At 47.5% G+C, this 24,952-nt stretch overlaps 1 pseudogene; it reads left to right on the top strand.

The window, feature by feature from the left end:
* Nucleotides 1–1,531: 1,531 nt before the first annotated feature.
* LOC107530202 (large ribosomal subunit protein eL15 pseudogene) lies at nucleotides 1,532–2,095 on the top strand (annotated as a pseudogene).
* The last annotated feature ends 22,857 nt before the right edge of the window (nucleotides 2,096–24,952 follow it).

Below are 24,952 nucleotides of genomic sequence, written 5' to 3'. Positions count from 1 at the left end.
AGATAACATCATTAATTCTATAGATTCAACACATTTCTTATCAAAATACCAATGGCATTTTTTACAGAACTAGAACAAATACTCCAAAAATTTATATGGAACCACAAAAGACTCTGAATAGCCACAGCAATATTTTGAAAGAACAAAGTTGGAGGAATCATGCTACCTGACATCAAACTATATTACAAGGCCATAGTAATCAAAACAGCATGGTACTGGCACAGGAACAGTCATATAGAACAGTGGAACAGAACAGAGAACCCAGAAATCAACCCATGCCATTATGGTGAATTAATCTATGACAAAAGAGGCAAGAATATACAATGGAGTATAGACAATCTCTTCAATGAATGTTGGGAAAATTGGACAGATACATGCAAAAAATGAAACTAGAGGAGCTTTGTACACCATATACAAGAATAAACTCAAAATGGATTAAAAACTTAAAATGTAAGACTCAAAACCATAAAACTCCTAGAAGAAAACAGGCAGTAAAATCTCAGCCATTTCTCTTAGCAAAATATTTTTTGATATATCTCTTTGGGAAGAGAAACCAAAGAAAAAATAAACAAATGGTATTACATTAAACAAAAATGTTTTTGTGCAGCAAAGAAAACCATCAACAAAATGAAAAGACAACCTATCTATTGGAAGACATTCACCAATGCTACATCCAATAAGGGGTTAATATCCAAAATTTATAAAGAAGTCATATAACTCAACATCAAAGAAACAAACAATCCATTTTTAAAAATGGGCAGAGGACCTGAACAAACACTACTCCAAAGAGGACATACAGATGGCCAATAGACATATGAAAAGATGCTCAACATCTTTAATCACCCGGGAAATAAAAATAAAAACCACGAGCTATCAGAAAGGTTACTATCAATAAGTCAACAAGCAACAAGTGTTGGTGAGGATGTGAAGAATAGGAAACCCTTGTGAACTGTTGGTGGGAATGCAGATTGGAGCAGCCACTGGGGAAAGCAGTATGGAGTTTCCTTTAAAAATTAAAAATGGAACTGCTTTATGACCCATGATTCCACTTCTGGTTATATGCCCAAGGAAACCCAAAACACTAATTTGAAAGACTATATGCACTCCTATGTTCATGGCAGCGTTATTTACAATAGCCAAGATATGGAAGCAGCCCAAGTTCCCATCAATAGACAAGTGGATAAAAAAAATGGTGGTACACAAATATAATATTACTTGACCATAAAAAAGAATGAAATCTTACCATTCTGACAGTGTGGATGGACCTAGAAGGTATGCTCAGTGAGATAAGTCAGAAAGAGAAAGACAAATATCATATGATTTCACTATTATGTGGAACCTAAAGAACAAAACAAAAAAATAGAAACAGACTCATAGATAACAGAGAATAGAGTGATGGTTGCCAGAGGGGAGCGGGTTTGGGGGACTGGGTGAAAAAGGTGAAGTAATTGAGACATACAAAATGATAGTTACAAAATAGTTATGGGGATGCAAAGTACAGCATAGGGCCACATCCATCAAGTAAGCCAAGATGGGCGCTTACGAGTGCATCCAGGAGCTATGGAGAAAGACGTCCGATGTAATGCACTTCCTTCTCAGGGTGCACTGCTGACAGTACCACCAGCTCTCTGAGCTCCACAGGGCCCCCTTCCACCTCCCTTCCCCCCTGCCTCACCCGGCCCAATAAAGTGCACAGGCTAGGATACAAGGCCAAACAAGGTCATGTCATATATCAGATTTGTGTGCACTGTGGTGGCCTAAGGTGACCTGAGGGTGCAACCTATGGAAAGCCTGTCTATCATGGTGTTAACCAGCTAAAGTTTGCTAGAAGCCTTCAGTCTTGTTGCCAAGGAGCAAGCCGGACGCCACTGAGTGTCCTGAGTTTTTCCTGGGTTGGTGAAGATTCCACATACAAGTTCTTTGAGGTTATCCTCATTGATCCATTCTATAAGGTTATCAGAAGGAATTCTGACATCCAGTGGATCACCAAGCAGTCCACACACACAAGGACATGAGAGGGCTGACATCTGCAGGCAGTGAGGGCCGTGCAGCTTGGAGAAGGCGCAATACTCTCCAGCTCCATTGTTACCGCTAATATAAGTAATGTTTGTAAAATTCTTACCTAATAAACAATTTAGGACCGTCATGTCCGCTTAAAAGTGTTCATTAATTTGTTAAAACTAGCTATCTGCAGATTGTTTCATGAATGCATTATGAAATTATGAAAGTTAAAGTGCAATAACATTTAAAGACTGTCACATCTCATTTGTCATAAGATAAACGCTTTTGTCTTTGCTTTATTTTGTTAGAGGGTTTTCTATGTCAGTGTTTAAAATGCTGTTTGGTATAATAGGAGTAAAATAAATTATGTGAAAGAGAAGTGCAAAAAATAAATAAAATAAAGTACAGGATAGGGAATATAGTCAATATAATTGTGATAATTATGTATGGTGCCAGGTGGGTACTGGAAATAGGGGGGTGAACACTTTGTAAAGTATATGATTGTGTAACCACTATTCTGTACACCTGAAACCAGTACAAAACAATTGTGAATGTAAACTCTAATTGAAAAATGAAAAATTTAAAAAGTGAGATGGACAAACCCTAAACAAATTAAAAAGAAAAAAAGAAAATAACACTGCCCGAAAACAACTGGTATGGCTCTAATTTTCAATGGCTGCCTAGTATTTCATGCTGCTGGTGTTCCATAATCTATTCAACCATTGACTACTGATAGATAATTAAGATTTTCAGGGTTTTTTAAATACTATGAACAACACTGCTATACATGTCTTTGTACATATAGGTCCTTAGGTGTCAGGGCCTTCATTTTCATGGAATCACGTTGCAAAAGTAGGATTGCTAGGTCAAATGATGCATATCTTTTTAATTTTAGTAGATGGTACCAAATTCCTGTCTCTAAAGGCTGGAGCACTTCCTATTTCCACCAGCAATGTGTGGCCCTGCACCGTGGTTTACTTGACTGCACCTGAAGCAAAGATTCTTTACCCAGCCTGGGCCAATTGCACTCCTCTCTTAGGGATCTGAAACAAAAGGAGACACGGAGACCAGGAAGATTGGAGTTTACATCAGTTCTGAAAAACAGCCCAATATCTTACTTTTTGCCCAAGTTAGCCAGTTGAATTCTATTGCTTGCAACCAAAAAAACTTCCACACCCTGGTCACAGACTGAGCCCAGCTACATATTTAGCTCTGATCCAGGCCACAGACTCAGTCCTTACTCGAATTGAAGACTAAGGGCCATTCCTGGCCCCAGCCCCTACTAATCCTTGCTTGGCATCTTTCTGACGGGTGCTCCTGACTGCAATGGGGGCCAGGTCAGCCAGTGGATACATTTCAACCAAATGTATCCTGGGACCCAAAGTTAAAGCTTCTTTGTGGTAACTAATGCTGATGACTTTGGAGATAGAGGGGAATTCCTTGTGAAGAATAATTGGCCTAAGGTGAGAGGAATGTGGTGGCCTCAGTTTCCAAGTAAAAGACAGGAATATCAGGTAAGAAATTCCCTGGCGTAGGCCTAAGTCGGAGATATTTTGGGGGCTCTGGGTTGAAGGGAATAATATATCTAAAGGGAAACTTGTGATGGAGGCTGTCTGTTTTGTGGAGGCAGAGATGAGGGCAGTGAACTCTGAGCCTGGCTCAGGTAGTGGGGACAGAGCATGGATGGGAGGGCACAGGTGCTTGGAGCTAGGTGGGGCTGACTTGAGTTCCCTGCTAGAGCCTGGGTGGGTTCCAATGAGACAGAGATCCTATGCTCCAGGACGAGCTAAGAGGAGTTACCATCAAGAAAGATCCAAGCAGCCTACATCCCAGAGGCCTCGTCCTTTGTCTCTACCAACCATCTGGCAATGCCTGAACCATTGAGATGGGCCCCCATGCTACCTGGCCCTCTCCTCCCTGTCCTGACTTCCTACAGTCCTCAAAGCCACCTGCCTCCTCCTCTTTTCCTCCAATCTCCCACATCCTTTATCTTATCCCTTGGCTTGACTTCCTATCGTGTGCACCCTGCTGAGTTTCAAGGATTAGGACTGTCTACTGTGGGACACAGCTTCCTTCTCTTTTCCACAGAGACAGAACACTCTTTCCAAGATCTGATCCCAGCTTCTCCCCAAAGATCTCTGGCAGGAATGAGGCAGAGCTTGCTGGGTATGGGACTGGAGGGGCAAGCCCAGAGTATGGGGAGGGGACTAACATTTGTCAAACACCTATCATATGCCAGGTACTTTACATATACTCTCTCGCTTAATCTTCACAGCAAGGTGGTGAGATAGCAATTCTTATGTTCAGATGGGGAGGCTGAGGCTCAGGGATTGTAAGGGCTTTGCCCAAGGCTACTCAGCTAGAGGTAACAGAGCTGGAATTTGGAGGCAGGACTGTCTACTACAAAACTGGCTTTCAGGCTGAAAGTGAGAGGAATGTGGTGGCCTCTGTTTCCAAGTAAAAGACAGGCATACCAGGTACTGGTGTTGGCCTAGAGAAGCTTATTAGATCCTTAGCTGAGCTACTCACCCTGAGATGCAGGGAATGAGTAGAGAAGGCTAGCTGGGTTGGGACACTGGCTAAGCTAGAGAGGCAGAAAACAGGATCCCCTTACCCTACCCCTGCAGCCTCTGTTCAGGAAGTGCTGGGCCACCCTCTTTCCATAGGGTTTCCCCTCAAACTTTGGTGCCTCTGTGCTTCCATCAACAGAGTGAGAAAGGAGCCAGCCGATGGTGTTGGGAGATGGTACGCTAGGGGTGAGGTAGGTAGGGGGTGTGGGGATAGGAACAGGCAGAGTCAAAAGGCCAGAACAGCCCTGACTGGTTTCGCTTAGTGATTAGAGCATTGGTCCATGGACCAAAGGCTTCTGGGTTTGATTTCCGGTCAAGGGAACATACCTCAGTTGCAGGTTTGATCCCCGGCCCTGGTCGGGGCTCGTGTGGGAGGCAACCAATCGATGTGTCTCTTTCACATCTCTCTCTCTCTCTCTCTCTTTCTCTCTCTCCCTACCTACCTACCATCCTTCTTTCCTTCCACTCTCTCTAAAAATCAATGGAAAAAATATCCTTGGGTAAGGATTTTTTAAAAAGGCCAGAACACAATTAGTTCACAGGCAAGAACTTGGGCCTGATCTGGGAGAATCCCTTCCCTTCCCTGGGCCTCATTGTTCCCATCCCAGCAACGAAGAGATTGGATTAGGTGATGGCTGAAACCCTTGCCAACTCTGCATGTGTGTGTGTGTGTGCTGGGGCTTCCTGGGCAGGGAAGTGCTGTGGCTATGTCAGCGGGAGGGCTTTGCCCACAGAACATGATTTCGGGTATGGCACAGGCAGGAGCTTGGGTGAGCCTGGAAGACATGAATTGCTGGCCTGGGAATAGCTGCTTTGGGCCATTCCTGGGAGCCAAATCCTGCCCCTTTCACACTAGAAGAGTGGAAAATGAACAAATGGGGAGCTAAAGTTATGGAAAATGTGCCTTTTGAAAAGAAGAACACTGGGGGAAGTACAAGAAGGCAAGAAAGATCTGTAAATACTACTGGTTGCCCTGAGAGGAAGAGAAAATGGCTCCTCTAAAACAAAGTCCATCTTCGGTCTTCTGCAGAGGCATGGGGCACTAGGTCGCCTCTTAAGCTGGGCTCCAAGCAAGTCTTCTCCCTCTCCAGGCATCAGTGTTTTCATCTACATAATGAGAATCTGGGCCTAAATACCCTCCAAGGGCTCTGACAGCTCTAATATTCCAGAATCTTTGACATGCTGACTCTGAGTCAAGCCCCTTGAGCTCAGCCTTGCCTCAGGTACTGAAAGGTGAATTGATCAGCTGTGGGAGTCAGAGTAACATTGGGACTTTGGGGTCATCTAGGAGCCAACCCAAACTCCTTATCACAGCCTGGAGGCTTGAATTCATTGGTGCCCTGCCCATCTTTTCAGTGTCCCTTCTTCCCACCTCTGCTGTGCCTGCCCACCCCAGGTTCCACTAACCTTTCCTGCATGGACCATTCCAAACTCCTTGTTGCTTCAGCATCTTCACACTTGCTGTTCATCACACTGGAATGTAGTTTCTCTGCCTGTTTGCTAACTACTCTTCCTTCTGATCTTAGCTGAAATGTCACCTCTTCCAGGAAGTCTTTCTTCCTGGCACCCTAGGGTAGGTCAGTTCCTACTCTGAACCACTCTAGTATCATCACGAAACTTGTCACAATAGTAATTACTTGTGCCTCGATTTTCTTCCATATCTGTCTCTCCTTTCAAATTACTGTAATCTCCCTGAGGGCAGAGGCCTCATTGATCTTGCTCACAGCTCTATGTCTGGTGTCTAGTTGCCTGGAAAGCTTTCAACCAACAAATATTTCTTGAAAAAAAATTCTAACAGCTACCATGTATCACAGACCTACTGAGGCCAGGCACAGACATACAGGATCTCATGTGGCCTTTGCATCATGCCTCCTCCTTATTTCTTAGGCGAGGCGATGGAGGGGCAGAGAAGTAATGGATTTTGTCATACCAGAAGCTCTTGTCCTGGACTAGTTGGCCAAGCAGTGCGGAGTTGGGCCTGGCAAGCAGGTTGGCCTGCTTCACGCCTCCTTTTTTGCCTGCCACTACTCTTCAGAGAGGAGCAGCAGCTGTGGCCTCTCCTTGTGTTCCCATAGCAACGAGCCTTTACCTCCTGCTCACACTGGTTCCTAATTGCCTGATTTCGCATCTTCTCCCCCGCCAGCTCGGGAGCTTCTTGAGAACAGGGTCCGTGGTGGGTTTTGCTCACCATTGTGTGATCCAGGCTCAGTGAGTATTAGTTAAATGAACAAAAATGAATGAATGCACATGGGTTTTTAAAAGCTTTCATCACAAACAAGGCACCTGGCAGCCTGTAGTGGCTGGGAGGAGGGGTCCGGAGGACTGATGCTCCTCAGCTTACCTCTGCCTAGTGAAGTGGAAGGCCAGCCCCCCTTCTCCCCTCTCCCCTGCTGCCTGGGGAAGCTCTTTAGAAAACAGGCCAGGCAGCCGGCGTGGTTGTGGCTGTTGGCAGCAGGGGGATGCTGGAAATGGTGCAACACCTCCCTTAACAATCCCCAATGCACATGTGCACACGTGTGCTCCCTCACCATCTTCTTCTGAGGGAAGCCATCTCAAGTGGCCAGCTTTTGCTTTGAGAATTACCAGAAACAACTGAGTTTCATATTCACTTTTAGTGCTCAGTTCAGGATCTCGTCAGTCGGTCCCTTCCCCTCTCCATTCCCACTGCAACCATCTTAATCCAGCTGGCCATCATCTTCCACCTGAGCTATTCCATCAGCCACCCTCCCTGCCCCCACTTCTGTCTGCTTTCCTTCCTCTTCCCTCCCCATCTCCCACAGCACAAACAAAATGAGGGTCCCAAACAGAAGTTAGCCCATGCTATTCTCAGCCAGCCACTTGAGGGATGAAGGTGCTGGCATCATTTTTGTGGCCTGATGAGAGTCTATCCAAGCCACTGAGGCTGCTAGATGGAGAGGGGAACTACCAGTCCATTAGTTTAGTCCTTAAATGTTTGTTGCCTTAAATATTTTACTCTGGACCACTCACTGAGCTAGCTCTGAGCTCACAAGGATGGGACCATGGGACCAACCTACCCTAGTGGAAGGGACAGAAAAAAAACCCTGGCATGAGCTGCACTTTGCACTGGGTGCTATAGAAATGCACAGAGAAGTATGCTTATGCAGAACCAGGGCTCTGGGTCTTTTTCTTTTCTTTCTTTCTTTCTTTCTTTCTTTCTTTCTTTCTTTCTTTCTTTCTTTCTTTCTTTCTTTCTTTCTTTCTTCCTTTCTTTCTTCCTTTCTTTCTTCCTTTCTTCTTCCTTTCTTCTTCCTTTCTTCTTCCTTTCTTTCTTCCTTCCTTCTTCCTTCCTTCCTTCCTTCCTTCCTTCCTTCCTTCCTTCCTTCCTTCCTTCCTTCCTTCCTTCCTTCCTTCCTCCCTTCCTTCATTCTTTCTTTCTTTCTTTCTTCTCTCTCTCTCTCTCTCTCTCTCTCTCTCTCTCTCTCTCTCTCTCTCCTGTCCCCCCCTCCCACAATTTGTCCCAAAGGAAGGGACATTTCAGCTGGGTTTTCTATCTGAAATTTTTGGTTGTGAGTGACAGAAACCATCTCCAAGTAACTGAAAAGATCGGGGAATTTGTGCCCTGGCCAGTGTGGTTCAGTGGATTGGGTGTAGTCCCCTGCACCAAAAGGTTGCCAGTTCAATTCTTGTTGGAGCACATGTCCAGGTTGTGGGCTTGATCCCCAGTAGGCAGGAGGCAGCCAATTGATGTTTCACTCTCACATCAATGTTTCTCTCTCCCCCTCTCCCTTCCACTCTCTCTAAAAATCAATAAAAAATCTTTAAAAGAAGGAAAAGGGAATGTGTGGGGTTGAGGATAGGCTATAGGGACCTTACGGAATCAAGGAAAAGGCTAGAGAGCCAGGCTGGGAAATAGATACAAGCAAAGGTAGCTTTGGAGGAGAGGTGGGGAAGGTGTAGGAAGTAGGAGGGTTTGATCAGAATGCTTCCACTGAAATGGATAAAGGCCATTTCCTCTATTCTTATACTGCTTGCTCCAGATGAGAAGTTCAAAGACTGTGTCCAGTGATCAAGCTTAGTCCTATGCCTGCCCCTGGCAAGACTGGGCTGGGGAGAGGAAGGCTATGTCCCTTTGGCTTCTGTGGTAGGATGTGAAGACCAGCAAAGAACTCTTCTGGGCAAGAGATGGTAAGGCCTGAATTCCAGCATTGGTCATGGACAGAGAGGAGATGGCAAATTAAAGAGAATCTAAAGAAGTGTGAAAGGTAAGAGAGGGTGAGAAGTATGAGATGACTGGGGAGGGGCATTCAGGAGGAGGAAGAAGGTTGGGAGAAAGAGATACTTTTCTCATGGACTCCAGGATGTCCAGCTAACTCTCTTACGGCCCATTCATTCAATTGTTAATGTCAGCCCAGCCTTATTTGCATGTGCCAGGCACTGTAGAGAGAGACAGAGAGACCAAGACTCTTAATAGACCCTCTCATATTCTGCTGGTGGAAGCATAAACTGATATAATTGCTCTGAAGAACAATCTGGAAATATGTTTCACTCTTTTAAATATGCATACCTTGGCATAAAGACATCAGATAACAAGTGTGTACAGATAGACATGTGTACAAGGATGTGACACCATTGCTTATAAGAACAAAAAAACTGGAAACAACCTCAAAGAGCATTAGTAGGGAACTGGTTAAATAAATGGTGGTGCAGCCTGACAGGGGCTTACTCTGCAAGCAGTAGGCAGGGACAAGACAGCACAGCCCTGTCCCCTATGGCAGCCTTGCTTCAGGGCCTGACAGGCCCAGTGGAGGAAAGGGGAAATGCTTTAACTTTTAGTGAAGTTTGAGGTTTCATCTGTGATAAGGCTGGATAGGTTCATTCCTGAGAGTAATTAGAGAAGGGTTCTTTACATCTTTGAAAATGACTGGAAGAGTTATGGATTTTCAGGAGATTTCATCCAAAAAGCCTAGAAGAAATAGGTCACAGAGAAAGTTGAGGGAGAAAATTTGTTATTTTCTGCTTCTGGAGTTCAGCCTGTTCGCTGGAAGTTACAGTAACAAGGATTATCTCTGGGGAGTAAGGCTGGAGGGAGCAGGCACAGCTTTTACTGAATACTTTAAACACTCCCACATTGTTGGAATGTTTTACAATTTATGCAGATCACAGAAGCAAAAACTCAGTAGCAACAATGAACAATGAAGATACTTGCATTTCTGGAGTGGGGGTAGAGGAATGATGACAAGCTGCTTGGCCCCAGAGCTTGTGAAGCAGACCTTCTGCACCTCGGTATTTGGGACCTCACCTCTGTGCTGCCAGGACTGTCCTGTGTACTAAAGGACATTCAGCGGCATCCCTTGTTTCTACCCATTAGGTGCCAGTAGCAGCCCCCCACTCCAAATTGTGGCAACCAAAATGTATCTCCAGGCATTGTCAGATGTCCCCTGGAGGAGCAAAATGGCCCCCTGGATTATAACCACCACGCTAGAGGGATTTTTAGGTTACACAGGTATATTTGGAGCCTCTGGGCCTGGCTACATCATTAATCCCATCTCCTAAATGGCCCTCTGCCAGCACCTCTCTGTGGCTCCATTGGTCTGGGAGTTAGGAGATGTGGCTTGATTTTGGATGAGCTACTTACTAGCTATATGACCTTGAGCCTTCCTGGGCCTCACTTTGCTCATATCTAAAATGGAGTTATAATAATAACATAGTGCCCAGTACTGCTGTGAAGGCGAGATGTTTAAAGTAGTGAGCATAGGCCTGGGGTATGGCAGCCAATCAGTCCATAGCAGGACCCAGTGGCCAACTAGGACAGGATGATATGGCTCCCCAGCCACCATCTTCATAGACCCCACCTCAGGCATCTGTATGGGGCTGGGGCTTCTAGGCTGTAGGGATCCCCACGAGCCTTTGGGCCAAAGGCTGAAGCCAGATGGGCTCCTGAGACTTCCCTCCCTGGCCAGTCATCTCCTGTTATAATAGAGGAACTTCTTTTATTTAAGACCAAACTTCCTTTTGTACTTTGGGTTTCCTGTCATTCTGCCTGTCCTGGAGAATCTGACCCCACCAGTGACCCCTTCTTTCTTACGGACAATGGCTCTCCCTTTCAACTGAATCTTTCCCAATTGCTTTTAAAGTGCTCAGGTCTCTTCTGAAACAAACCACTTTCCTTGGCCCTACTTCCTTCTCCAGCTATTGCCCTGTCTTCTCTCTTCTCAACTCACTCTTTGAAGGTACTTCCCACTCAGCCTGTCCCAAACTGATCACACCACCTTCCTCCCTAAACCCGGTGCTTTCTGCTCTGCCTTACCATACATAGCAAAGGGTACCTCTTACATCGAGCTACACAGATGTGACTCCTCAGCCTGAGAGTCGTTCTCCAAATCTCCTGCATTACCATCCCCATAGCCAGTCCTGGTCATTTTACTTTCTAAGTCACTATGGGGTAGCCTTGTCCTGTATCTTTGTGAAAAAATGAAAAATACTCTTAGTTCTCCCTTTCTTCCACATATACAATGCTATAGACACCCTTCTGTACCTGGCATTTTTCACAATGTATCTTGTCAATCTTTCTGCTCTATACTTAGAAACCTTCCTCAGTGTGTTTACATGTACCATCACTTATTTTACCAGTCCCTTATTTGTGAGCACCAGCTATATGTAATCTTTTGCTATTGTTAATAATACCTAAACATATTTTAATCCACCCACTTGCTTCACTCTTCTTTGTTTCTACTCTAGTATAAGCTACCACTATCTTTTATTGGACTCAGGCAAATTGCTTCCCAATTGCTCAGACCAAATGGTCTCTTGCCCTCTTTTCACACAACAGCCAGAGTGGCATTTCCAAAACACAACTTTGAGCATGTCATTCCCTGCTTAAAACTCTTCCATGGCTCTCCTATGCTTTTAGCATAAAAACCATCCCCTTCATGATGGCCCCTGAAGCCTTATCTAGCCTCCCCTGGCCAATGTCTATGTTTGCCTTAACCCACTCTGCCTTCCCCCTTCTCTAGGCTGCTCCTGCTGGCTTCTTCCAGTTCAGGATTATAGGATCTCAGTAACACCTTATACCTCTCCTTCCTAACCACGTCCCAGTGGTCATTTCACGCTTATTTGTCTGATACTTTGATTCATGTCTGGCTCCTATTCTCTATGCCCCCCCACCCCTTGGGGACTATGAGATCCATGAGGACAGAAGTCTTACCTGTCTTTGCTTCTCATGAAGCTCCTGCATGTAGGAAGATTGTTGAATGAATGAATGAATGAATGAATGAATGAATGAATGAAAGAATGAGGCAAACAGGGAGTTAAGCAGAGGACCTGACATGGAGTAGGTGCTCAATAAATATTGCTCTCCTCCCTTCTTGCTTTCACTGTCCCCTCTTTGTTCTGGATCCCATGACAGGTTGCCTTCCATGTGCACTGCTCAACAACACTGCTCTCTAACCACAAAACCCCAGCCCTTGCCTGGGCCTCCCTCTCCTTCACTGGACTCATGTGATGGTTGATCATTCCTCCCTCCTGGAAATCCGTTTTCTTGTCTTGGCTTGATGCCCAGGAGCCCCCTTCCCCTGACCTCTTCTTCTCTATCATCTCTTTCTCTACCCACCTCTGACATGTTTGGGTTTCTCAGATTCCATCCCAAGCCCCTTTTCTTCTCACTCTATATATTTTCTCTTCAGATGCCTTATCCATGCTCATAGCTTCTACCACCATATATGTGCAAATTGTGGGTCTCTGAAAGATACCTCATGTCTCTGTATTAGTGCCACCTCTGTCCCAGGAGTGTAAGTGGAGCCAGAGAGCAGAGACTGTGTCTGTTTGCTTATTTTGGTCTGCCCAGCCCCTAAAGCAGTGCTTTACACACAGTAGTAACCTAAGAAATATTGTCAAATGTGTGAATGGAAGGTCCCCATGCTAGGATGGAGACAGCTGCCTCCTCCAGATGGGACCTTTTTCTTGGTAGGGCAGTGGGGCAGAGAGGGGCTGGATACTAAGTTCCAGGTCCTGGCCTTTCCTACGTGGGGCCCTAGCAGATGTCTTGTGCTCAGAGTAAGGGGGAAAACAGAATTCTAGGCAGGACTTAACACCCAGGAGCTGGTGCTCTCTGAACAAGCTTACTATCCCCTGGGGTTGTTTCACCCCATTTGTAAACCACAAAGCAGCCTTTGAACAGAGAGGGCAGCTCTTATCATGTCCAGTCATGTTGCCTTTAAGGGGAGCTTGCAACCAGCAGTGGCCTGTGGTAATATCGTCAGAGAGGAGGAGGGCACAGGCTGAGGCCCCACGAGCCAGGACAGGGAGCTCAGGTAGGACTCTTGTACCACTTGCAAGGGGGACCAGGTCACCCTGCTGGGAAGCCCAGGGCCTTCCTGACAAAGCATGGTGCTGGGGAAGACCAGGTTGAGGGGTAGATAAATTCTGCTTCTAGCCCTGACATGGCCTATGGCACAACCTCCTGTGATGACCTGAATGAAGGCCAGGGCCCTGTTCTGTGTGCCCTGAGTACCGCACAGAAGCACAGAATGTTCTGAGAGCAAAGGAGGCTCTTTGATACAACCTGTTCCACCCACCTCATTGTTCTGATAGAAAAACTGAGGCTGAGATTAAGGCAGAGACTGTCCTGTGCTTATTAACCAGCAGGCCGGCGTATCTGGCTTATCTCTTGGCCTTGGGCCTACTAGGCCCTACAGAGTTGACAGTCTCTTCCTGCTTACATTCTAGAGGGGAGAGGCAGGCCACAGTTTTAAAAAGAATAAATAAGTAAAGTATGTAGTATGAAAGATGGTGATAAGTGTCATGGAGAAAAAGAAAGCAGTGAAGGGGGATGGGTAGTGTGGCAGGGGGTTGGCAATTTTAGATGCAGTGGTCAGGCCTTCTGGAGAAGGGGGCATTTGAAGCAAACCCACAGGAGATGAATGAGTAAGCCACTGCTCTCTCCACAGTGACTGGAGACACCTGAGAGTGGGCTTCAACCTCAGACTGGCTTCCCCTAGGGCCATGGTCCGAGGGCTTCCTGGGAGGCTGCCATATAGATTTTGCCCTGGTCACAGGGCCAGAAATAGGCATATCTTTCGAAACTGAAGCTGCACACAAAATCAAAGGCCTGTGGCACCCTGGGACAGGTAATGAGAATAATAACAATAGTAATAACAATAATAGTAGCATTATCCTGCCTTGAGCACTTACCATGTGCCAGGCACTGTTTCAAGCACACTATATATTATGTCATTTCATCCTCACAATGACGCTGTGATGCAGGTGCTGTTCTTCTGCCCATTTGATACATGAGAAAACTGAGGCTTAGAGCAGTTACAGAATTTGCCCAAGGTCAAAAAGCAAATGAGCAACAGCAACAGGCTTGCATCCTAGGTGTTTGGACTCCAGAGCCATTGCTTGATAGATGGCAGCAGGTTTTAGCAGTCCAGGCAGGGGCAGTCGACTGGAGGCAGAGGGCAGATTACACAATCTCTCAGGTTCTCTGCAGTGTCCCAGTGCTGCGCAACTCGGTGGGAGTTGAAGATCCATGTCTAACATGGCAGTTGACCTTGGGCAAGGCTGTATGTGGGGCCTCCACATAGAAGGTGGACTTCCTCTCCACTGGAACCTAAGCTAAGTGAATGCAGAGCCCTTGTCTATTTGGCCCATTGCTCTATTACCAGTGCCTAGAGCAGTACCTAGTACATAGTACATAGTAGGTGATCAATAAATACTGGAATAAATGAGCAGAAAAAAGAATGAAAGAATAGTCCACTCTCACTTCTCAAAGGCCAGCCCAGCCACAGAAACAGCTCTTTTCAAACAGACCAGCAATCTAGACTACTGGCTCCTTGAGAATGTGAGGAAAGAAAAAGCATGGAAAACAAGGAGCCAGGGAGACACTGCTGGAGCCAAGAGCTGTGCAAAGCCCAGAGCTGAGGACTGGGAAGGTGATGGGAAGGGGTGCAGAGAGGCCACCGGTTGTGAGCACCATGTTAAGTGCTTTACATACATCCATGACCTCATTTTATCCTGCCCACAACTCCAGGAGACAGAGACTGATATTATTTCTAACAGAAAGATGAGGAAACTGAGGCACAGAGCAGTAAACTACTTGCCTAGATCACTTGAGCATTGTGGAGTGGAGCTGGGCTGAAACTTACAGGGATGGGCAAAGCAGGAGGCTTGCTTAGTGTGGTCCCTGGCTGGGGTGCAGTCAGAAACTCTCTCCCCTTTGTTGCCTACCTGCCCCTACCCCATTCTCCCAAGCTCCTTTGCTCTGCAGCTGTCCCCAAACATCCACCCTATCTCTTTAGTGTCCCTGAGGAAAAGGGGCTCTTGCCACCTACCCCAGAATTGGCACCAAGGCCAGTCCCTGAATGAAAGAGCAGACTGGCCGTGAGATAGATCCGGGTGTAAGTCCTGGTTCCTCCACTTAGTTCTCAGGGAGGTAGACCTTCTACCTCTCTGAGCCTCAGTTTCCTCCTCTGTAAAGGGGATAACATCATCCTCCCATAATGTTGTTATAAGTGAGGATAATTGAAATGACTTAAGGAAAAACACTGGATTCCAAGCAAGCTAGCAACAGGGGGAGATGGTCATAATAATCTCCCATATTACAGCTTACACATTAACTTCTAGGATCCCCTTTATTTGTACAACCATCCTGTTGGGGTGAATTGTTGTCCCCATTTCATCAATCAGAAAATAATTTTCCCAATCAAAAGCATGTCATCTGGAAGTCACAATGCAAAGATTCAAAGCTGGGTGCATGTGACTCTCAAGTGGGTGGGACATCCTCATCTCACATGGCCAGCCCTTCATTGCCCTCCTGTGTCAGGTCTGGGGAAATGGTGGTGGTCTTAGGGCTGGTTTATCCTGATCACCTGCTCCAAAGCAAGGCTTGGTGCACTGGGTGGCTCTCTAAGAGGCCACAGCTTCATGAGGATGTCTCTCTTAGGTCCCCTCACTCCTCAGTGGCAGCTGTGAAGAAAAGAAAATGGCTGGGCCACTTTGGGGGAGGAGGAGCCATTGGACACGGTCACAATAAGAGCTGGAAAGGAACTGGCAGGTCAGCAGGATGCTGAGGAGGTATAGCTCAAAGCTGGCAAAACTGTGTCTCTGGCCATTATTAGAGGTTACCTACTGGTGAAGCTTCAACAACACCCTGCCCTAACTTGGCCTAATGGCAGCCATCAGCCATGCACGGCTCTGCCTCATGCCCACAGCTGTGCAGCACAGGAGGTGGGATTATTTCTTTGGACAGAGCCGTTTCTTCTCTGCTGCTGCCTATAAGGTCTTCTCTTACCTTCAAAAGCCTGCTAATTGTCTACAAAGTATCCAGATATAGGTTTATTTTTATTTATTCTGCTTAGTCCTTGGAGTGAGTGCTGTTTCTCCCTGAGAACTGACACCTTTTTTCAATTCTGGAAAATTCTCAGCTATAATCTCTCAAGTGTCACCTTTTCCACGTTGGTTCCCAATTGTCTGTGTGGACCTTCTATTAGACTTAAGCTAGAGCCTCTTAGTTCCTGCCTTCACGCCTGTTACCTGTTCTTTCAAAGTTTGGGTCTCTATGTTGGTGTGATTCCCTCAGTCCTAGCCTCTGATTCAGTAATTATTTCCATAATTGAGTCCAGGCTATAGCTATCCTATTTAGTGAGGTTTCCTTTTTTATTTCAATGACCATATTTTTTATTTCAAAGATTTCTAATTGATTTTCTTTTCCTATCTCTCTTCCTGCTTTTATTGAATCATATCTCATCCTTTTAAGGAATATCATGCCTTAATTTATCTCTGTGAATATCCTAGACATGCTTATTTTCAAAATCTGTCAGCCTGCTCTCCAAAACTTCATCTGGAGTAAGTTTATTTGCTGATTGTAGATTTTGTTGGCTCCCTCTGAGTGTTAGATTTCTTTATGCATTTTGTAATTTTTGGTTGCAGCTTCGTTTGCAGAGGGAGAGTTGGTGTTTTCTGTGTGTTTATGTTTTATTGTTTTCTCCCTCAGTGCTACCTCTCCCTCCCTGTCCGATGTTTTTGTGGTTGCCTCCACTGGCCCTCTAGACCTCCCAATCCAGAATCAGGTCTTATAATGGAAGCTCAAGGCTCTGCCCTAGGGGATATCAGGGGTCTCCTGCTTTAACTTGGAGCCCTTGGGCCTCGGTTTACTTCTTGGTCATGAGGCCAGGTCTGGCCCCTCCCAGCTCCCCATGGCCTGGCCTTGCAGGAAAAACTCCCAGAATCAGCTGGTGTTTCTAGCTCTTACTGGGAGGGCCCTCTCCCTTCTCCCCCTGACTTCCATAGTGAGCCTGGCTCTGACCTCCCACCCCATGGTGTACTTGTAGCACCCCAGGAGCTGAGTTCTGGGCCCCCCCACCCCTGGCCTCCTGTGTTCTGACCTGGGGTTGGCAGGCTGCAACAGTGCTCACTGCTGTGTGCCTCTATGCATGTTGGGATCTCAGTTTTTGAGTTGGATTGTTTGGGAGGGTTTCTGTTTTTACAGTGTATTGATCACCTCTCCAAATGGGTTTGGTACAAAAGCATCTGTGACCACCTTCACTGTAAGTATATTCTAATTCTATTGTGTGTACTCTATGTACCATAATCATAAATGATTTAACCAATCCCCTAGTGTTGAACTTTTAGGTTGTTTTCTATTTGGGGCTAATACAAATAAGAAGGCAATAAACACCCTTCATATACTTGTCTAATTCCTAATGCAAAGTTGTTGGATCAAAGGGGATACATGTTTAATTTCATATGTAGCACTCTAACCATCACCACCGCCACCACCACTGTCACCAGCATCTGGCTGTTGAACAGAATGAGAAAGGCCCTGGAAATAGATGAGACTTCGCTTTTGCAAACTCTAACTTGTTGTACACGGCTGAGGCATTCTCAGACCACTTCCCTGTTCCCGGTTCTCCTGGGTTCTCAGCTCCTTCCCAAGTTATTTCAGTTGATCTGTGTGACACTATGACAAGCTAGGACAACATTATCCTCATTTTGCCCTGGAGGAAGCTGAGGCTCTGAGACATAAGATGAGCCCCTAAGCCGCAGCTGGCAGGAAAGAGTCCACATGAAGCTGAGGAGAAGCACTGGTGTTACCTGTCACTGAACTGTAGAGGAGAGACCTTCAAGCCTTCTCTGATCTAAGTGTTTAGAAATTTGACCCCTCCATGGGACCATGGCATGCAGGGTTGTAGGCAATGCCTAGATGCCTGGGTTTAGGTGCTCCAGGGTAGCCTCTACCCTGGGGAGAGGGGACAACTGAAGTGCTGGCTTTGCCACTTGGACTAGGCTGCTCACTAGTGGAGCAGCCGTGGGCTCCTACTCCTCCTCTACTTTTTCAGCAGGAGGCAGCAGGGCACATCGGAAAGCACATGGGCTCTGGATATAGATAGACATGGATTTAAATACCAGCTGAGCTGCTTTCCTGCTGTTTGAGCTTGGGCAAGTCACTTCTCTCTGGGCCTTGGTTTCTACATCTGTAAAGCAGGGATAATAAGGCTTCTCTTTGAAAGGTATCATTGAGATGAAAAGAATTCTGTGTGCCTGGCATATAAAAGAGATTCAAATAAAGTTTGTTTCTGAAAACAAGAATGAAAGGTCACTTGTCCAAGCCTGCCCAGCCCCCTCAGCTGGGGCTCACCTTCCCCAGACTCCACATCCAGTGTTCTTGGTGCAAGAGCCCCAAGCCTCCCTCAGTCATGTGTTTCATTGTCCTTCTGTCCCATTATGTTCCCTCCTGCCAAAAAGAAGACATGAACCCAAGGAGCCTGAAGCTCTGGGCTCTGTGCATCCTCCTTCAGCACCTGCTTGCCTCTGTGGGGAGCGTTGGCTGAGTTGCTGGACACAAACATGGTAGCCCAGGGATGCCCAGGTAGTTCCACCAGCATCACTGGACCCCACTGCAGGTGTGAGCCCAGTATCCAGCTCTGCCCAGTGCTTCACACTGGGAGGACTATACAGCTGCAATCAATAAAAAACATGAGGCCGCTGTGGGACCTCAGCCTGCCCTGGCCTAGGGCTGGAGCCTGCAAATAGGTCTCTCTACTCTCTCAGGAAGAGCACAGAAAGCAGGAGGAGGCCCTTCTTCTCTGGCAGAGCCTGCTTTTGCATTGTCTGTGGGGGGCAGTTAGGGCTTGAGCCTGCCCTGGGAATTCCTGAGGGTGCCCAAAGGACTTCAAAGTCATGAGCTCATCTACCCTCTGTTCCCTAGAGAGAGGCACAAGGAGGGCATATCCCAAACACTCCACACATGGGAATCTGATGAGGCCAGCCTCATGCCCAAGCTGGCCTAGGATGGAAGCCTGGCCGAGTGGGTGTCTTTCTTTGCTCAGTGCCATGGCACACGGAGATGTCTGTGGTCTCAATGTGAAGGAATGGGGTGCCAGTGATCAGAGGGGAAACAGGGATACTTGAAGCCCCAAATGTCCACAGCTAGAAATGTGGATCTCAAGACAGGCCAAATCTTTCACTAGAACCTAGCTAGATTAAAACTGAAGAGCCAGCCCTCCCAGCCTGGGTCACTAGCACACTCCTCAGGGTCTCTAGTGAGTTGTCTTAATGTCTCTCTGCCCATTCCTAATAGTCTGGAGCTCCTCAAGCTCTTCCAGGCCCTCTACTCTCCTCACCCTTCAAATACTTCCTGCATGACCTCACCTACCCTCAGATTGCAACTACCACCTCTGTGCTGATAATAGTACTAAGCTTAATTGAGTGCACATACTCTTTGCCAGGCACTGTTCTAGGGATTGCATATGTGTTAGTTCATTTAATCTTCACAGCAACCCAATGAGGTTGGCATTACTGTTATCCCATGTACAGACCAAGAATCTAAGGTCTGGGGAAGTCTGGGAGCGTGCCGAAAGTTTCCCAGCTGGTAACAGGCTGATGACTCCCAAACCACTCTCTTTATATCTGGTTTCTGTCTTTTTACTGCTCATGGTATATCTTTACTGGAATGGCCCACAAGCTCCTCAAACCCAACATTTTGGAAAAAACTGCGCTAAGGCTTCTCCTGTACCCACAACCAACCTCAAACCACCTCCTCCTTTTCCAAGAGCCTTGTCTCCTTGCTGTCCTTCCAATGTTCCCTTTCACACTTTGGTGTATACAATTCCATCCCCCACACTCCACACTCTTGGAATAGTACCCTCCTTTCCATCCATCTATCCCAAATGTCCATTCTTAAGCCCTCATTTGAATGCCACCTCCTCTGTGAAGACCTCATGGCCTCTCCTGTTTCACTTGCTCTGCTATTTCTGGACAATAGCAGTGTGATATGGGGGTTGGGAGAGACCATGGGATTTGGAGGCAAAACTAGTGCTGACTCCCGACTCTGGGCTGTTGGACATCTGAGAAAGCCCTTTGACTGCACTATGCCTCAGTTTCCTTGCTTAGAAAATGCAGCTAAGAAGATCTCTCCTCTGGGTTGTGAGAGCTGAATAAAGAGATGATGGGCACAGGTGAACACGCCATGTGATAACCCCTTTCCTTTCCCAATGGCACTCCATGCCCACAGGCCTCTGGTACACAACACACTACCAAGGGTGGTTCTATAAGCAACCAACCACCCCCAGGAGGCTTTCTATTCCTTCATTTTCCTCCCAGCCCATCACCCAGAAGTCCTAATGAATCCCCAAGGGGGAAAAGCCTGGAGGAAAACCCCCTTGCCAGACAGTATCAGTTTGGAGTTTGATGTACAGGTTTTCCCCAGTCATGCAGGTGATGGTGGTGGTTTCAGGCTCCGTTGGGCACCAGGGCCTCCAGGACTCGTATAGGCTGGCCTGGGAGGCCAAGCACAGGCAACCATCCTTCATTGGTGAGGGAGATCTCATGGCATGGTCTTCTCCCCCAAGAAAGGGCACTTTGCTTGAGCATCACTGGGCTCTGGGAACAAGGGATGAGCTCTAGACCCAGAAAACCCGTTTTTAATGGAGAACACTTTGTTCCTGGATTTATTGACCATCAATCTTCTTGATCATGGGTCCAAGGACAGAGGGGACATATTTGGGTTTGAATACACAATCTGCACTTCCCTCTGTTCTTTTCTACCAGCCTGATCAAAGGCCACCCTAAAACCTTACTTCCCTCTTCTTTTAACACTGGGATCAGGGGCATAGCCAGGGGATAAAGTGCTGAGACCACTCAACTGAGCCAAACAAGACAGAGAATAAACGACTCTTAGATATGGATAGGTCATCATCAGTTACAAATCACATTCCTTGATTCAGAGACTCACAGAATAGCAATGCCATGACAGTTGCATCTACCTCAGCCCCCTTTCATTGCAGCTGGGCAGACTGAGGTCCAGATAGGGCAAGGGACTGACTTGAGATCACACAGCAAGCAGTGGCAGAGCCCAGATCTCCAGACTCTCATTCCAGGGCCATTTCTCCCACAACCATCACCTTATATGAAGTGGTGATAACTGGCGGGAGAAGCTGGGGCTGTGGACTGCAGGAGGCAGAGACTTGAGGGAAGGAATGTGGAAATGGAAAGTCTTTGGAAGGCAAATCCCCCAGTGCTAAGTGGAGGCCCACCCTGGAGACATCAGCCTAGCTATCAAGTGGCTTCCATTGCTGAGGATTAGCACAAATATCCCCCAGCTGGGGGCCTCCCTGCTGGCCAGCTGTGAAGGCTTTGGGTGGTGTGCCCCAGATGTGGGAGGCCCCAGGCTGGAGGCTGGACTTTCTCTTTAGTGATGTTGTATGCTCCCCCAGCATGCAGAGGGCATGGGCCAGCCTCTGGCTCATCTCTGCTGTCAGGCCCATTGAAGGACAGTCAACACTCCTGGCTGATCAAAGGCACTCCTACCCTCTAGCCCCAGGAGTGCAGGGGCTAAGGGGAGTGGGGAGAGCCCAGATGCCATCCTGCCATGCTTTGAAGTCCCAGTGCATTCTGGAAAGGGGCTGCTCTGGAGTGAGACCCCCAGAACATAAACATAACAAAAATTCCTGATGTGTTATGATGAAGGCAAGAGAGTCAAGTCCTAACACCTATGACCAGTCCCTTCACCTTTCTGGGCCTTGGCTGCCCCAGCTCAGCCAGTTGGACACTACAGAGTAAGGGCCAGGCCAGCTCTGCCCTCCCATGACTCCGATTTTCTCTTCCTTCTCTCTGAGGTCAGGTGGGCAGGGAGGCCCAGGGCAGGCTGGTGGTCAGGGGTAGATATAGTCTGGCACTGAGGACATAGTGAGAGTGGAGGAAATTTACTCATTCATTTTTTCCATTCATCCATCATTGAACACCTTCTGTGTGCCTTAGCCCAAGGGCTTGGAAATAAGGCACCTTAATGTGTTGCTCCACTACCCAAGAGACCTAGGTTATGAATTGGAACAACCCTACATTGTGCACTGAATCTGTTCTAGAGCTAGGTGGGGACACTGGTTCTTAGCTTTCACCCAGCAGGGATCATACGCAGCAGTGGTTTGGGTTGAATCTGACTCCAGCTAAGTTAAACTGACACAGGCTGTACTGGAAGACTTCAGGATGGCTCACAGTTTGGTAGGGAAGATGGAAAACCAACCTTGGAAGAAGGGCAGGCACCCAGGGAGGCAGGGAAGAATGTTACAGAGCCAAGGTCAGTTGAGCTACTATACTGCCTCTGGCACTGCTCCTCCACCCCCACTCCAGTTAACAATGAAATTGGAAATCATTTCTTAAATGTACCTGTTTCTTTATGTGGGGAGCGAGTTATTGGCTATTCAGGGCTAGGAGAGGGAATTCTGAGCTTTCTGGCCTTCTGCCCTCACAGACTCCCCTTCCTCCCTGCTCTTTCTCCAACTACTCCAGCCTCCCTGCCTCCCTCCTCCAACTAGTCCAGCCTAGACCCAAGCTGACTTTGTTTTCTAATTGACCAAGCCCTTGGACTTCTCCAGCACCCCAAGAACCTCCAGGCTTTCTGAGCTTGCCATGTCTCTAAACAACTTCTTTTTCCTCTCCTTGTGTGTCCTTTAGGGTCACATCTGGAGAGGCCAACATCACCATTTCCCTCACTAGTCCTAATCACCTTGAGCCTGACCCCAGGCTAATTCAAAGCCCTGTGCACTAGCATGTGACATTGCTACAAGGTAATCAGTGAAAGTGGGGTACCCAACCTCTCTGCCATCTGCTGAGGAGGGCACCTGCTGGTGAAACAGTAAGGCCTAGACCTGTGACTGCCCCTAGAAGAATCAGTCAGAAGGGAGCTGGTTTATTCAAAGCCCCAGATGTTGAGAGCCTAGTGCCAGCCTGTCAAAGAGTCAGGCTGTGCAGGAGGCCAGGCCAGGTTGGCTGTGGGAACCACACTGGGGACCTACTGGTGCTGACCCCCTTTCATAGCTGTTCTGCAAACCCTCCCATCAGATGCAAAATAGATCTCCTATCCTCCACATGGTCCACTGAGATAGCAATGACCTACAAGTAGGTGGGGCTGTGGGAGAAGAGCAAGGCTGGTTTGGGACATAGGGACATTATATGACTTGCTCAAGGTTATGTAAAATGATAATGAGCAGAGTTGGAACTCCCAGGTCCTCAATGGGATAACTAAGTGTTCTAGTGAAGACCACATTGTAGTAAGTCTTTCAGATAGCTTTCAGGACCCCCTCCCACCCTGGGCCTCCTGCCTTGGGCCTTAACTCAAGCACTGGGAACCACAATGCATCAGAACTTGAGGAGGCCTTATAGATTAGTAATCCAGCTGTCCCTACACACAAGCGCAGACAGAGATGTACATGCAGAGTACAAATGGGAAATTAAGGCTTGGGGAGGGGAAGGAAAATGCCAAAGATTGACAAGTGACTCATGTTTCAAAGCAAAATCCCTGGGCTCCTCTGGCAGCCTTTGCTCTGTGTCCAGGCAAAGCTGCATTCCTGTCCTTGTCACTTTGTAACCCAGCCATAGAAACTGTTACACCTACTCACCTCTTTATCCTGTCTTCACGCTTGATACTCAGGGCCCAGCCTCCTGCTGGAGAAGCCCTCAACCTGCCTGAGCACAGACCACATCAGCATCAGACTGTGCTCCCAAGCTATCCCTGGCAGGTGGCCTGCTTCCTTCTCTTTTGATAGCATGTGTGATGGAGCTATTGGGACTAGAAATAATCATGGAAAGAGGTAGGCCTGGGTGAGGCAGCTCAGGCTGCCAATGTAAGAGGCAGCTCCTACCTCTTCCATCAAAGCCTTGGAATCCAGAACTGCAAAGGCCCCAGGGAGGAAGTAAAAGGAAGCCAAGTTGCTAAGTGGCCTGCTCCCAGCCCCTGCTGCAGATGCTGGGATGGCTGGCAAGGAGAGAGGCCAGCAGAGGGGTGATACTAACCACCCCTCACATCTGAACGACTTTGTCACATCCAGACATCCCTGTCTCAGCCGCACAAAAGGGCAATTATCCCCATTGCCCTGATAGAGGGAGGCTCATAGAGGACCAAAAATTTGCCTGAGGTTTCCCAGCAAGTCAGTGGTGGCGTTTGGTGCTGTTCTGCATCCCATGTACATTCCCCTAGCTTTCTGTCCAGCCTCTGGGCCCAGGCCCTATCAGGGGGCAAAGGGCTGGGCATCCGGGTTGGGAAAGACTGCAAGAGGTCGAGGCTGGGGGCAGAGAAAGGTGCTGGGGGCCCATATAACAAACAGGAGCAAATCTACCATCCCAAGTTTCCCTCTTTGCCCTCCCAGCTGAAGAACTATCTTTAGTGTTACTTGTAGAACAGATCTACTGGTGACAAATTCCCTCAGTTTTCTCTCATCTGAAAATGTCTTTACTTCTTCTTCATTCCTGAAGGATATTTTTACTTGACATTGAATTTTGGGTTGACAGTTCTTTTCCTCTGGGATTTTAGAAATATTGTGGCACCTCCTTGTGGCCTCTGTGGTGGCTGGTGAGAACTCCACCATCATTCGTCCCCAGGTCTCTTCTGACTCCAAGGTCCTGCTCAAAAGGAGGCAGGGTGGGGAGGAGAAAGAACTCTGGGCAGTGGGAGTTGACTCACAGCTCTACTATTTCCAAGCTGAGTGACACTGGATGAGTCCCTCCATCACTCTGAGCCTCAGCTTTGACATTGTTGCCATGAGAGCAGGAGATCAGATGGTTACATTAAAGACCTCTGTCGTGGCCCTGACTTCCTCTGCGTCTCTGAGAATTATCAGACTCCCAAGATGGCGAATTCCTGAAGAGGGCAGATAGACCCTACAGAGACACCCTCTGGCCCTTCCTGTCCATGGGGGAGGTAGCTTGGGTCCTGCACTTCTTCCTCCCCCACTTCTGCCTGCCCTGGCCCAGCCTGGTCCACTGAGGCAAGGAGAGTTCTAAGGGAATCCCCTCATTCGCTCTCACCTGAGTCATTGCAAAGTCCCCCCTCAGTGGGCATGGGGCAACCTCCAGGACCACCCCATGGTGCCCCCTCACCCTACAACACACTCCAGCTGCTGGGTTCCCCCAGACGGTCCTATGTTCTTTCA

This window comes from Miniopterus natalensis, chromosome X (assembly GCF_054644295.1).
Source record: "Miniopterus natalensis isolate mMinNat1 chromosome X, mMinNat1.hap1, whole genome shotgun sequence".
NCBI classification, from domain to species: Eukaryota; Metazoa; Chordata; class Mammalia; order Chiroptera; family Miniopteridae; genus Miniopterus; species Miniopterus natalensis.
Note: the sequence above shows the minus strand (reverse complement) of the source record. Positions and strands in the feature narration are given on the sequence as shown.